This window comes from Perca flavescens, chromosome 6, assembly GCF_004354835.1.
Source record: "Perca flavescens isolate YP-PL-M2 chromosome 6, PFLA_1.0, whole genome shotgun sequence".
NCBI classification, from domain to species: domain Eukaryota; kingdom Metazoa; phylum Chordata; class Actinopteri; order Perciformes; family Percidae; genus Perca; species Perca flavescens.
In genome coordinates, this window is record NC_041336.1 from 25,957,157 (window position 1) to 25,973,922 (window position 16,766).

The 16,766-nt window shown below is 38.4% G+C and overlaps 1 protein-coding gene across 8 annotated transcripts in view; it reads left to right on the forward strand.

Moving 5' to 3' along the window:
• The window catches only part of adcy2a (adenylate cyclase 2a), a 104,884-nt gene that overhangs the window by 24,343 nt on the left and 63,775 nt on the right, over positions 1-16,766 (forward strand). The window lies entirely within an intron of this gene.

The window sequence follows — 16,766 nt, forward strand, 5'->3', positions numbered from 1 at the left end:
CTATATGTCGTCATAAGGGGAAAGGTTACCTCTCCTTTCTCTGCTTTGCCCGCCCAGAGAATTTGGCCCGCCATGAGAAAGCAAGAGACATCATGGCTTGCGAATGAGCGAAGCATGGCAGTTAGTCAAGGCCACACCCCCACCCTCCACCTTGCCACGCCTCTCTCCTCCTCAACAGCATTTAAAGCTATAGACACAGAAATGGCACATACTAAGGAAAGCTCATTGTGGGACTGGCTCTAGTGGCTGTAATTCTGCACCTAAATTTCGGGAAAGAGATTTCAGATACAGTATTATAGATACAATAAGGCCTATATAAAAGCATCCAAAAAGCAGCATGTCATGGGACCTTTAAGAAAAAAGCCAATATAGATTATAAATGACAAGTTTGATTATTCAGTACATGGTTCCCTCCTAAGACCTTCTCTTGAAAATTAAATGTTTTAAAGTATCTCAACGAACTGAACATGGGTCAAATGTAAGCACATAAAGAATACAATACAAATCTAGGCCAATGGATTTTGGATGTTGCTGATGTGTATTTCTTCTTTCATTCCCTTTGCTCTTTTTACTCTTAAACTGAGTTCTCCTTTGGTGAATGAGAACATCTGTGAGGATTTTTTAGGCTTTAGAAGTACACATTATGTGAAAGTTAACCAGATGTCCCCAGCCATATGCATACCTTGATCGTTTCCAGTCAAGATTTATCTACAAATATGGCACTTCAGCTTAAAAAGATTTCCCTGAAAACAGCAAGAAATCTGGTAGCAAGAGGAGCTAGAGATTTGACTTGGCCTTTATTCACGGACTCATTTTGTTTTGCTAGAGTTGGCTTCTACCTAATACTAAAACGTATACAGATCAAGACCAAAGGTGTTTTTTAAGTCTATGATGAGCGCGTACAAAGAGTAGGTTTTCTCCTGTCTCTGGTGTGGAGTGTAGATACAAACGACGATATAAGAATTCAGAGGGCCTGGAAAAAAATCTCCATGAGCTTTTATTCCATCTCTTGGGATTTCTGACCTACATTCTTCAACAGGGTGTCTTAAGTTTTGGACTGATCACTCACAAGCTTTAGTCTTTCCTGACATTTCATCCGGTTTTATTTTTTTTGGGGGTCTTTTTTTTATGCTTCTGTCTCCATGAGTGTTAATAAAGAAACATAGAAGTTATTCTTAAAAAAAAGCTAGAGATTTTAAAATATTTAAATTGATTAAAAACTGCATTATTATAGCATGAGGTCTGGCCATCTGTATAATTGTTAAACTGTAAAACATCACGGTTATGTGTTATGTGTCAGACCTCTTGACTTGACTTCACATCCACAGCTACAGCTGATTTTGATCATGTCCAGTGAAAAACACTTAACTGTCATAAGCATATCAAATAATAATGATATAGTAATGAGTGTCCCTGACTCTCCTAGACCCTTACCTGCCATATTTCAAATTTCATTTATTGTCGTTTAGGGATGCTAATTTAGATTTTATTTTTTTTCGGACTGATAGCCGACCCTCGTTAACCGATCATTAACCGTTAAGGCATAATGTTTTGGCGTTGTTCGTCCGTCGTATATCTGTCCGTCCCATTCTTGTGAACGTGATTTCTCAGAACCCTGAACTGGAGGTAACTTCTCCGATTGGACACTGACGTCCACTTGGTTTCAAGGATGAACTGATTGGATTGTAGGTGAAAGGTCAAGGTCACCGTGACCTCACAAAACAAGTTTTTGGCCATAACTCAAGTATTCATACACTGATTATGAAAACATTTTACACAAATGTATAATAGAATAAAGTTATGGAAGTGATGACATTTTATATCCAAAAGGACAAAAGTCAACTTTTCTGGCCTTTGTTCAATGCCATAACTCAGGAACAGAAGGGCAGATTGTGACCATTTTTCACATTTGATCTGAAACTGATTTTGGACACACTAGTCTTGGGTGCCCACCTTTAAACTGTGGTGATTGTAAAGATCTTCTGTGCTGCTGCTGGGTTGATGTGTGTGAGGCATCCACGTTTCACCCAAAAATGCACTTAATACCTTTTTATTAAATTCCTTTAAAGTCTTCACTACATGCATTATGAGTCTGGACAGACATGGATGTAAACTGCAACTTGACTGGTTGGCAGTGGCATATAACCGCAAGGTGGTAATTCTTTATTTTTTTTCATGCTTTCTGATGGAAGAGCTGAATTGAAAGTACAGAATTTGACTTGATGGCTACCACAGCATGTGACAGAAAGCAGGTTACATAGTCAACACTAGAAGGGCACTCTGAGAGCGCAGACCTCCGCCAAGGCATGCCTTATCTCACAACGTGCATGCATTGTGAATTTTCCCAGTCGGGAACTAATTTTTCCCATTATTTCGACACCACATGAATGCCACCCAGTGCCCTATCTCACAGTAACGATAGTGAAAACTAATTTGTGTATCTGCCCTGTAATTCTGATCCTCTCCAAAATGTAATGGTTTCATTCTTGGCCCATGGTACACCCTTCCACCAAGTTTAATGAGAAAGGGGCCAGTAGTTGTACCTCCCTGGCATGAATGCTGCCACATGGAATATTATCACTGCTTGATTAGAAACTAGCCAAAAACTGATCATATATCAGAGTCCCACTGGTGGAAAAAGTGCAGTCAGCTGGTATGAGTAGTCCTTGCTCACCCCATGGACTATATACCTATTTGCTATGTATATTACATTCTGTTGCCACATTGCATCTGCAGTTAAATGTGGCAACAAACCGCAGCATCTTCATTGCTACAGCCATATGTGTCCTGCAACAAGGCTCATTGAAAACAGCACAGTACATTAGGTCTTCATCAATTGAAAGCTGTACTCATTCAACAGAACTTGGCAAGACCGATGACTAGTGTGGCCGCATCTATTACAAAGCGGTAGCCAAAGATGCACTGATTCACACACCAGTCCATTCATTCCTTTCTTATGCTGACTAGAAATGTCAGGCCATTATGTCATTACTGCTCTCTGAGTGCTGCATCTTAGCCATGTTAATTAACACTTATCTGAAGAGGCATTATTGTTGACTGGCATTGCTCGCTATGTGTTTTTAGGGGCTTGCTACCATATTATAGATTAAAGAAATTACTCTTTCATGTTGCTCCACATTAGTATATAGGATACAGTATACTTTCATCTAATTTACCACTAGTAAGACCAGAGAACCTACTTTAGGTCTCAATAAAATGAATGTGTCATTCATGCAGTCAGTATTGAAAAAGCTTTGATTAATGTTTATGTGCTGCCTTAACCCAGGATAAATGAAAAGAGTATTATTATTCAATTAATCTGCATGGGGATTTTTAGGCCTCCCCTTAAGACACACTAGTCACCAAATATCTTGTAAATACTAGGGCTGGATGCGAATATCCGACTATTCAGATATTCGGATATATACGCAACGAGGGTGAAAAACAAAACGCAAGCACTGAACTGCCCAGGAGTTTGTGTAACAGCTGACTGTTTCCTGCAAGAACAAAGCAGTCCCTCCATCTTTTTTCTTTCTCCATGAAATTAAGCTGCCTTCAAGAGCGGTCAGAAATGTCAAGATCTATAAACGATCTATAAACCATCTGACGGAAAACAAAAATTGTGGGAAAAAAAAGTCTACTTGAACATCATTTGAGTTAAATAACACAACAGAACGTCACACAAATGAGCCATTTGAGTGACGAGCCCACCGCCGCACAACCCTGCGACGATCGCTATTGTTGGTCTTAATGTGCCTTGAGTCCTGATCAATACCATAAATTATTTTAACTAAGTTACCAAATTATATTTAAATTGACAAAATGCAGTCTAAATCGGTCTAAATATGACTGGTCTGTAAACCATCAAAGCCTAATTCGAAGCCAATATACCAATTAGCTGCCATTCACTATGGATACGTCTTGTCAATTAGAGATTTGTAGTTTTTTAAACTGACAGAACATGTCAATGAGTTATTGATGATGAGGTTGACTACAAATATCAGGTACATGCCAGTAGGGGTGTGCAAAAAAATTGATTCACATTTGTATCGCGATTCAAGCTCTACCGATTTTTGTAATTGTGTGTCTACTGCAATCACATGGGAAAAGTAAATACATTTACATACTGTGAATCGTGTTTTTTTAATTGAGAATTGTTTTTTAATCAAATTGATTTTGAATAGAATCTTGAGCCTTAAAATCAATATCGAATCGTGACATTTTCTGAATCGTGCACCCCTACATGCCAGTGGTCCCTGAAAGTTGTCAGGGTCGGCACTTTCATGCAAAAGAATATTTTGCTAAATATTGGCATTAAAAGATTATACTGGATTTCATCTGTAAATCTGCAGGAGGGACAGCAAAAAGATCATTTTAATCTACAATGAATTTGTAGAAATAAAATGCCATTGATTTCCCAGTCTTTTTACTGCCTGAGATACCGTCTGTGTCAGCCCATGCCAATAACACTTTGTGCTACAGCTGTCAGGCTAGAGAGAGAATATTTAATATAATAATATATTTAATTGTGATTAATTGCATGATTGTCCATAGTTACCTTATGATTAATCGCAAATGTTTTATCTGTTCTAAATGTACTTTAAAAGGAATATTTTATCAACATGATAGCTGACAAATATGCTTGCTTAATGCAATCCGAAACAATGACAAATACTGTCTAGAATATTCTTCAGAATAACCTCAAAGGTACTGTCTGCTATTTCTGTATAACACACCGTTGCTTAGTATAACGGACCGTTGACAGGGACGAAGTTCTGATCATAGACTCTGGCGGACGATTTTGAAATAAATACCGCTCATACCGCTGATCAGCGGATCACAACAGGAGCGAGAGGATGGGAAAAACGGGGATCGCTAACAGAGCTAATGGGGAACAGTGCAAACAAAGCATTAGTTAGCTCCATCATGGTTAGCTCACTCACCGGGGCGACCTGGCTTCTGCCAGAGAGCCGTGCTCATCAGCGGTAAAGTTAACCGTCCTGAGCAGGACGCAGGTGTCATCAGCGGGTAACTTCTGTATGAGTAGTCGTGTAATAGGCGAAATAAAGTAGAGAGAGTCGGTCATTTTAGTGAATTAGAACCCAGACAGGGTGATACAGAACCCTGACGCGAGCTGCTGCATCGCTTCCTGATTTCCTAAAACTATGGAGCGGCCAGAATGCGTGTGCATTATTCGTGTGTAAAAAAAAATTTGTGTCAAAAGTAATTTGCGTTATTGTGTTAATTTTGACAGCCATAATCCGATCCTGTATTGAGGTGCTCTTTAAATAAAAAAAAGCAAACAAAGGGAACTGCAACATGGTTCTTCCTATTTACAGTATCTTATTATATTTGTAGTCTACAATTTTATTTAAGTGCACAAAAAAATTCTCAGTGTAATAAAAAAAAAAAAACTACTGTCTGTGCCATGTATGATATTCTAACATGCCACAATACAATACTTCACATTTTATAGATGCAAAAAATAACTACACCTGTCAGTGGTGCTGCCAAATGATTTATTGAAATTTAAATGTACTGCTTAGTTTAGAGTAAACTATTATGCGTCTTATGTAGGGAATAGTAAATGAGTGAATAAGGGAATGATTTTGGACACTGCTAATCATCCCTCCGAAAACAACTATTTTGATAATCAATCAATGCTAATCAATGCTAAATGCTAGTTCTGCTTCACAAATGTGAGGCTTTGCTGCATTTCTTTGTCATAAATAATGGTAAATAAATAGTTTGGACTGATGGTCAAACAAAACAAGACATTTCCTTGGGCTATGGGAAATTGTGATGGACATTTTTCACAATGTAGATATTTAGTAGACCGAACTATTAATCGATTAATTAAGAAAATAATCTGAAGATTAATTGATAATGAAAATAATAAATAGTAGCAGCTCTACATTCAGTAAATACCTTGATTTGCATGGACCCTAATCTTATGTTAAGGTCACATGTTTATTTTTGCATATTCAGTGTATGAGTTGATTCTTGACATGTGGAGATCCAAACGAATAAAATCCACAAACCATTTTGGATCTCAACCTAGAGTCAGATTTTAAGACATTGCCCTCTTTGCTGTTTAAGGTCTTCCACTTGTAATCCTGGACTTGGAGCATGCTGAGCATTTGCTTATCAGCCAATTATATTAATAACCAAGTCTTTGAATCTGTGGTCTCCCTGGTGTTACTGTGCAGTTGCTAAGTGAATGTCTGCTCCAGAAAAGAAACCAAGGGAGGCAAAGTAAAAGTCAGAGTTAATTAAATGCGCTTTGTGCTGCAGCAAGGAAGTAGTCATTAGAAGTGGAGGAATAAAACAATGATTAGAGGGAGAGCCTCATTCTCTCCCACCACCTCACCCGTCATGTAAGCTCATTAAGGATGATGGCTTTTGTCCTATGTCATTCATACAATGTTGCTGTTGCTAGTCAGTAGATGAACATGTTGCTGCGCAGAGTTACAATTTTAAAATTCCATATTTAACATGAGCAAAAAAGGAAAGAAAATAACAGAAAAAAATGACTATAGTAGTATATTAGTAGTATATATCAAACTGAAGGACTTCTATCTATATATATATATATATATATATATCTCTATCTATCCATATCCATCCATCCCTCCCTCGGATAATTTTCTCCGCTCGTCGTGCATTGCAGCTCCTCGTTGCTAATGCAGAGTTTATGCTAGGTTGAGACAGAGCAGGATGCACCGCGGCCGCCACCAACATTAACTAGGGTCGGATGCACTTTGTTTAGTGGTAGGCTACATCATTTGAGTCGTGGCCGTGATGTACTTATACATGGCATCTCAGTGTTTGCACTGAACTAAAAAAAAAAAATCAAAATGGTCCTACGCCACACTTCGCCGTGTCCTCTTCATAATTACTTTTGAAATCAAAACTCTTTTAGGAAAAGTCAGGTAGCAGCAGGATTGTATTTTTTTATTCAGCGAAGTTATTACACATATAAATTTCAAAACGGTCAAACTGACCGTCATGGCCGTTCTAGTGTTAACTCACTTTATATCGTCTTTGCTGTCTCTTTTTCCTCTTGCTTTCCCTCACGCAGCTGCTACACTAATGTTCGACACGGCTCACGGTTCCTTTCCCTCTTTGCTTCACTCACTGACGTCACTCGCTCAACGCACTTGCCATTCTCGCTCTCACTTACGCTACCATCGTAACAACGTCCCCAAAACATATGACCAGTCAGTCTGTTTAGGCAGTAGCGTGTGTCAGAAGTGTAGAGGGTTTCAGAGCATGCAGACTTTCAGAAGAGGTTGTACATTTTATATTTTGTAACTTAATCACCTTCATCAAATACTTACTATTTTACACCCATCTTAAATGTCATTGTAAGGGCATATAAAATGCATTATTTTAATAAGAATTTGTATTTACTTATTCTTTTTTTTTTCAATTGTACTATTGCGCAAAGCACGAATGTCTATTTTAAATTTCCTATGTTTCAAAATGTTAGTATTTTGTGCATTTTCCTTGATAATCAAGGAAGTAAACTCATGACAGCATTACATCACAATCGCAATTTCATTATTGTAAATCGCAATATGACTTTTTCTCCAAATCATGCAGCCCTAGTGTTCACCACTTGGTTCCGCTACCCCCAAGTATAAAAATAAATGGTTAATGCCAGAGAAAGCAACTGTCTTTGGCAAATGTTATTGACAGAATTTGATAGACTGGAAAAGAAGTCATGAAAATTCTATGAAATCTTTGTTAAGATGCCCATCAAGTGCTCTTCAAATGAACTTTTTCTCCCAAACTGGCAGTAGTGCAATATGTAGGGTTTCTGCACGGCATAGAGCATGAAGAAATGATACTTAGATACTTACCAAAAGACTTATTGCAACCACTGCACAGGGATTATTTTCCAGTACCATGCATCTTTTTCTATTGACCCCCAGTCAGCTAACAAGTCAGTGTTAGTTGTAAATCTCATTCAGTATTTGTGCAGTGATCATTTAAGATAGAAAATGTCGTTAAGATGATTATTACTTTTCTGTGACGTAGCCAGTTTCTCAATTTGTCATGTCTCATGACATTTTTCTATTCATAGCAGTGATGGCATGTTTTCATCTATTTTATTAAGCTTGTGGTGTTCCTGGGATCATTATTTCCATGGTGCATAACAAGGACTTCTGACTGTCACAATATAGTCCCCAAAAGCACACCAATCTAGTGATGCACTGAAATGAAAATTCTGGGCCGAAACCGAAAATTCAGGATGCACTGGGTTGAAAACTGAAACCGAAAATCACTTTTTATTTTTTCATATTTGTATTAATATTATACTTTTTAATTGATTTAATGTATTTATTTAATCTGAATTGAAAAACTACAAACCAATAAAATGATCACACTTATTGAAAGTAACACACCAAAATTTGATAACCTATATAAAACACAATATTAAATATATTATTCTTCATTCAGTTCTGTAACAATCAAATGTAACATATTTTTTTGATGTACTCTGCATATTGAATTGGATGTCATGTTTTCAGGTGGTGTATCAAACCTGACGTGGAAAAGTTCTTCGGCACCGTACCCCCTCTTGAAATGTCTGCTGGACAAACACTTCAGATCTCAAATTTGATGTCCTTATCAGAAACTTTGAAGTAATTCCACACGGCTGAAATGATCGGCCTTTGCTGGGTAGCACCGTGATAACTGCTAGATCAACAGAGGGAAATCTAAGCACTGAGGGGCGGGGTGGAGAAGCATATATTTTTGGCTCATATTCTCTGACGTTTTTCTCTTTCTATATTTTGGTGCATCCCTACACAAATTATCTGTTTAAATATATTGTTTACATTCTTTGAAATGTAACACATCAGTATACAGTAAAAGATAACAACATATGTTTAATAGTAAATGTTTGAATTGTCCTGCAAAATATAATAACCTATGTCTTTGATGTGTCAAGTGTGAGTTCTAATGTCATAAATGTGATGAAGAGAATAGGCTGGAAGAGGAGCTGTTGTAGGGTGCCAGAGTGAGAGGGAAAGGCAATGATATGGGAGAGGATTACCACTGAAGCACCATGAGAAGAGACCGTGCTACAGTTGGGTAAACATAACCGTACATATTCAAGTGTTGATTGAGTGTCAAGTGGTATAGAAGGGTGAATCTGAAAGGTAAATTGTCCACAGCTCCTTGGTAGCTGAATGGTTCCCCTTAACAGCCCTGGTTTGATTCAGAGACCTTTGTTGCTTGTCATACACCGTTACAGTTTTCAGGCTGCCTGTACACTGCCATCTGTCCAATAAAGGTGAAAACATGCCAAAAAAAATTTAACTTTTAAAAAACGTGTGTTCACAGATAAAATCACAGCAACAATTCATTAGCAGCAAGTCATTAATGGAGACCTAAAATGACGGCAATATACTGTACATGCAGGTAATAAGCTTTTTATTTAATTAAAATCTGCTGACAGGAGTAGTAGACCACGTGTGGCCCTATTTATATAACACTTTGTTGTCTTTTAAAGGGGCTGTACTTTTTTTTTTATTGACACCGGATATAGTGGAGTAATGTCGTCCTGAGGTGTGTGTGTGTGTGTGTGTGTGTGTGTGTGTGTGTGTGTGTGTGTGTGTGTGTGTGTGTGTGTGTGTGTGTGTGTGTGTGTGTGTGTGTGTGTGTGTGTGTGTGTGTGTGTGTGTGTGTGTGTGTGTGTGTGTGTGTGTGTGTGTGTGTGTGTGTGTGTGTGTGTGTGTGTGTGTGTGTGAGAGAGATAGGTAATATGGGAGTCTTTGTTTTGATAGCCGGTCCAGCCACGCGTCCTGTGGCTGTGACAAAACGTATTTCCAGTACAGTCCCTTTTAAGAAGAAGGTGAGGACAGTAATATGTAGTGTGATTTGGAGGCTCAGTGCCACCATTGCTTTAATGAGCTCTCCTTACATCTTGTCCTTTTCTTTCCTCTGTTACACACTGTTAAATCGTACCACTCTGGACAGGCTAATGTTCATCTACTAGGACATCTTTATGTTGTCAGTCACCATTTCCAAAACAGTTGTAGTGCTTTTTACATAAAAGCTATTACTTTACTTTTCACAGAATGAGACACTGTGGCTGAAAAGAAATAGTGGACACTGTACAGTTTCCTCCTACCTAGCAAACCCAAATTCTACTGCAGCACCATTCTGTTTGAAGTATCCCTCCCCCTTCTTTATTCTTCCACAAAGCCCTTGCATGCTAACACGTTAACTGGTTTTTTTTTTACTGTAGGAAATAGCATGATTTGTGTAGCTTTAACTACTTCAGTCCAGATGACACTTACTGTACAAATTAATATATTTCAAATGCATATCTGCTCTGGTTTAGACAAAACTAGTGGATTTCCCAACTGTCCTCCATACATTTTTTTTTTTTTTTTTTTTTTTTTAATCCAGTGGCATGAAGTCAGCTGTCAAAATAACTATATTATTTGTGTTGACACCCTCATAGATAAACAGTGGGATGTTTACATTACAAACTGCAATGTCAGTACAGTACACCGTCAGGTAAAATAAATGGCACAGAGGCTCCAGACATTCCCTCAGCAGTGTTTTGCTCACCATCCCCACTCTCCCAGAAATATGCAGTACACTTTCCATTTTCAAACCTGAAATCAATTGGATGCTTATCATCTCCCCATAAAGCCCTCTGTGCTTGCTGACAGTGGGGAGATGGGCTTATCTGTGTGGTCCAGCCACTACCCCTCACTGAGAGATGTCAGGACCCTGCCTCATCTCCTCTTTTCCTTCTCTCTCTGACTCTGGATCCCTCCCTGTCTCTGTCACACACATGCACAGACGCTCGCACACACTCCTTGTGAGAATATAGAGAATGTGTGGAAGGGGAGTTGGGGTGAAGTAAGAGGCCTGCCAGGTTGGAATAGTCAAGAAGATTTAAGGTTCAAGATGTTTACTGTCACACCGGTTATACGAGTAAGAAAAGAAACATGAGAAAAGCTTATGCTGGGAGGCTCCATTAAAGAAAAACAATAAGTAGAAAATGTAAGGGTTATATTTAAATATTATCAATAAGTAAATTACAATATAATAAGTCCATAACAAATCTAAGAGGCAATGAAGGAAACCGTAAATATAAAGACAAAATATAATACAATAAATATAGGAATGAATAAAAATATATATACATTTTCTATATATATATGCCCAGACTGAAAGGTGAAAATTACAAATCTAGCACGTTGGCTGAATGTTTAACTACTGCATTTTTTATCATAAATCAACCAATCTGTCTTTTTGCTCAGATTTAGTGAATATAGCTAGAAATGAAAATACCATGTTTTTTTTTTTTTTTAGCAGACACACACTACATGCTGACATACACACACTATTCACACTCTCACTCTCCCTCCATATTGTAAATCTAGCCTGTAAACTAATCTCTGGCACAGACGGTAGACTAAAAGCCTGATGTAATCTGACACTCCATCTCTATAATTTGTTTTAGGAACCCTCCTCAGTGTTATTATCAAGGAATTGATTCATGGGGTAGAAGCAGAGTTGACTGAACCAAGATGGACCACAAAAAGCATTGTATACTTAAAGGAGAACTCCGGGCAATTTTTACGTTAATCTTGATTGCTATATGTATATGAGTACTGTCGATAGCAAAAAGAAACGAGCCGAATCGGTGCTAGCAACACGGAGCTGCTTCAGCTAATGCCGAGAGCTCCCACTCAGCTAAAACGGCAGTTATGGGGGCATAAGATAAAGAGTGCCTTTGTGCCTCTTAAAAGACACAAAATGCAATTAAAATGTCTGTGCAACATGAACAGGGACCGTACATGACAACAAGATGCATTTAGCAACTTAGCCATTGTTTAAATTCACCTACCCTCTTAGCTGCTAGCTGCCGTCTGGGATGAGTGAGTGTGTTCAGCCAGGCTCCGGTAATAATCATCACGCAGCAGTTCCATGTGTATTTGTAGCATATATATCCATTTTGTGTGCTGTCGTTGGTGAATATGAGTCTCTGCAGTGGCGAAATGTGTGGTAGTTTCCTTAGCCAGGCTAGCAGCCCGGACCGGCATCCTTCTACTTCCTAGCCGCCTCCCTCGCCTGCTGAGGCCGATAACAATCCAACAAGCGCCCGCTGGTCTGGTGGAGGTCTTCCAGAAGACCGTTCAAAGCCTTCGCGGCGAAAAATTGTAGTAGTAATTGTAGTGGTTATGACCATATTATTCTGACACATCATTATATTCTGACATGGTGAATAAATAACACTTTTCTTAATCATCCACAGGAGAAGAATCAAAATGATTTGGTCCTTGTGGGTTTACAGTCACTGAATTGTTTACCAGATTTTTTCAGTTTAAGTCCTATAGCCTTAAACTGGTGGCCTTTTTAGTTGATGCATTCTGCATCTATTCTGATACTGCACTTGGATCTAGATATTTTAAAGATTTTAGATTATGGTGTGTTTTAGAGAATTTCTGGCTTCGAAGGGATTTGACAAGGTCAAATAAGGAATTGGCTGAAGAAAACTGCCGAACACTCTAGTACACTTGCCATACTGAAAAAACATCACAGCCACTCAAGTACTGTAATTAAAGGTTGTTCTGACTAGGAATCAGGAATACTGCAACCATTACTGTGTCTGCACAGTCTCACACCACCCTCAGGACTCATTCCTTACTTGTCCACAAGTCACCTCTGTTTAGTTTTCTCACCTCTGTTTGTGACCTGACACACCTCTCCACAGCTGTTTTTAGTTTTGTTGTTTGCTCCACACCATAAATAAATGACATCCTCCCTTTATTTGCTAGTTTGTTAATGCATATCCTGCAACCGTTTCTCAGTAAACAGCTTCAGAAATTTGCATTTTGATTCTAACTCCTGTTGGTAGCATTACTGAGCTGTGACAATGTAAGAATAAAATAAGACTGTGCCAAATTAAAGCTCAGTCAAACAGATTAGATTATATTACAAGATTGGGTTGCTGTAATGCAACTGCAATTATTTAGACCAGACCAACATGCAGGAACACAGACAGGAAGAGAGCAAATGTATTAAACTTTACATTTACCTTTGCTTTCAAAGCCATAGTCATATTGTATTTCTAGTATCCCTCAGCTTCTCAACAATTACAAGATTGGTTGCCTCTAAAACTACAGCTTTAACTATATATATATAGGGTTAGAGTATAAAGAAAGCCACCAACATGGCTCTTTAGCATCCTTGCAGGTGCAAAGCTGGCAAGCAGCGCAAAGGCAATGCCATTTTTGTTTTGCTCAAATATTTTGCACCATCCCTCCTTGGCAAAAAAGAAAAAACAGAACGGACTCTTTTCTCTGGATACTCAAAATATTTTCTGTCACGCAGAAGGGATTATTATGGGGAGATATTGGTGATCTCTAAAGATCAGATCCACTGATTGTTAAAAATTGACAGTTGTTGCAAAGGTTGGGCTGAGGGTCTATACAGCTTGGTTGCCATAGTTCTACCATGACAAATAAGAGAAATTACAAGCAGTGACCCCTGCCAGCCTAGAAAAATTAATCATTTCAGACTTTAGGAAAAAATTGTCACATGTTGAAGTTGACACCAAGAAGCGGGATCCTGTGTGCTGGCTGAACATTGTGTGCTTTTGCCCAGTGTTCAGACCTTTCAGAGTTTAGTTGACAGGTGGTTGGCTTGTACAATTAAAGGTTTCATCAATACTGTTGTTCCACAGAGAAAAGTAGGCATAGACCTGGGAATCTGAAAAGCCATTACAGGTGGTCCATCAAGTTAGCCATTCCTTTCTTGTGTACAGGAAATAAATATACACTTTTTGGCGTACTTTGTGGCTTTTGAAACAAATGAAAACACTCTTAAAGCCTGAGGGCATTAAAGTCTATATTTATTTGAAGGCTGTAGAATTTCATATTGGGTGAAATTAAGTGAGGTCACTAGAATATTACGATACATTTTACTCTGTAGTCATCAGTGCTTCACTGTCTGCTAGTGTAGGTATGCATTGTTTAAGTTTCGATTGAGTTGACTTGTTTATATAAATTTAAACTTTTACGCTACAGTTAGTGTCCCTGTCTTTCAAACCCTGTTCGATAGTCTTATTTTGTTTTAGTGCACACAGATTAAACATATTTATCCTTGTCATTTAAGACTTTCAGGATGAGTCATTGGCTTCCTGTAGAAATATAATATAAAGGTCCAGGTTACAGTATGTGTTTAGATAACCTTATTTTTGACCTTCTGTCTGTCTCTGCAGCTCTATATTCACTAAGCTTTGAATCATAATTGGTCGCTCAGTGTGACTTTGATACTGAGTGAGTTTAAAGCATTGGCATTTTCACTGCTGACTGCTAGAGAAACTTAAGTCAATTCAGGCAGCATGTAGAGAAATTTTGTTTATGTGGTCTGTTTTAGAGGTACAATGTACCTACTACACATAGACCTAGGTCGTGCGTAATGGTATATATCATGCAGTATAATAATATCCCAAGCAAATTCCATTTTGTATGGAAATTTGTTTTTAGCAACATTTGAAACCTTTTATGATTGAAAGAAAAACATGATTTTCTCACAAGAAAGGTCACTTCTTGTCAGTTCTCTTTAAGATAATACGTGTAGGCTATTGTACTATTTCTGTATTGTATTGCAGCAAATTAAAAAAACTGCAAAGCAGCTTTAAACATGGACTGCCATGTGCATAAGCACAAGCTCATAGTTTTTAATAAGCAATTTTACATAGTTTCCTGCACTGTAAAGGCCGAAGGAAATGACAGCAGCAACGAGCAGTACAACTGCTGCTCATGTAGGCATGACAATTTGTCACATACATGCCATAGGTAGGACATCATTATAAAACCTTTCATTGTCGATGTGATGATGTGTCAAACAGCATTTTCAAGACTCTTGACATTCAGTACAGTGTTAATGTGTTGGTGTTTGGAATAGACTATATTGCACTCCTGTGCGAATAAGCTTTTTTTGTAGGCCTGTTGCAATTATTAAATAAAAGTAATGATCACCTGATCACGATTATTTGAGCTGACCCCGATCATATTGCATAATCGTTTCCACAATGGTAACAAATAGAAAGTAAATTAGATGTGGATTCATCCGCTGGCTAAATAAAGTGTAAGGGCTTATTTTTACTTACTCTTTCAAACTTGTGCCGACTAATTTGATGTTCCAGCGCTGCTTGGGCAGAGAAGGACCGTATTTGTGACCGAGATGACAGAAACTACAGACGGAGCCAACGTGCATCACAGTATCGCTCTGGAAAATTGCAGAAAATGGCTTATCTTCGCAGTTGTCCTGTTTACTTCCTGTTAGCCTTCAGAATTTACTTTTGAGGAGACAACACTTCTACAGTCATAAAAACAAGCTTTTTAGGAAATATACAGAATGGGCCATTAAGCATTTTGTATACTGTACATGTTGATGTTTTTTTGAAAATTTAAAAATAAATGTTACTTTATTTTAAATCTTTATTATTAAAGCTGTGGAACAACATAGACACAAAATATGTACCCTACAGAGTAGATTGAGAGCCCTATGAATGATTTTATTACAAAGTGCTTTACTCAACCAAGTGTCAAGTATTAGTACTGAGATTGTAGTCAATGTATATAACAATTGATATGGTGCCATTTCCAAAGAAATGGCTGGTACCATCTTCTCCATTTTAGCCTATTTAGTTATGTTAAAAATAATGGCTTGTTCTGACTGGCCTGTTGTTGATTTGTTCAAAAACATTAAAGATTGACCAACCGAAGGTATAACGGCATGCCTAACATAATCTTTGTTAAAAGGGATTGCTTTTGTTATGATTCCTTCCTCATCCCCACAGTGTTGTAAATTAAACTGGCAAAGGTTTGCAGTGGTTCTTTATTGGCAGTTATGCAGAGAAGTATGGTGCGAGTGATAAATCAGGTTGTCATTATATCCATGTGCTACTGGTATTTTATGAAATGATCATATTATCCTGGCCAGTGAGTGACATCCACTAGATGGGATACAGCTTGAACGATGCCATATATAAAGTGTACAGTATAATGATCAATATAACATTGAATGTTTGTGACCTTGACTTGACAAATAATAAAAATTCTGAGGATGATAAGATTGTTTGTATTACTTCATCTGGCCGTCTATATTCACAATCAGTGGTTTAAAACCTGGGTGGGGCTACAGGCAATGAGAGTTCTGTTTACACACTTATTTTGTTATCTAGCTTGGTGCACTAAGCTTTGACTCTAACTACTAAATATTGTTTAATTTACTGACAGACAGGAGTTGACGTGGGAGAGGGGAGGATTGTGGGGGGTGCTGAGGTAGATCTGGGTTTCTGGGTCATTGGTGTAACAGTGGAAGTCCAGGTTGAAGTGGCGGAGTATCTGACCAAGGGGGAGGATGTAGACGATGAAAAGGAGGGGGCCGAGTACGGAGCCTTGGGGAACGCCTTGAGTGACTGTGGCTGTGGCAGAGGTGTGGTTATGGAGAGAGATTAAGTGGGATCTGTTGGAAAGGTAGGAACGGAGCCAGCTGAGTGCAGTACCTTCAATACCGAGGTCTTTGAGTGGTGAGCAGGATGTTATAGCTCACGGTATTGAAGGCTGCACTCAGATCGAGGAGGATAAGGATGTTGAGGGAAGCGGTGTCAGCAGAGGTGAGGAGGTCGTTGAGGACTTTGAGGAAGCTGTTTCTGTGCTGTGGAAGGGTCGAAAACCAGATTGGAGGGGTTTGAATTGGTTATTGGCATGAAGATGGGT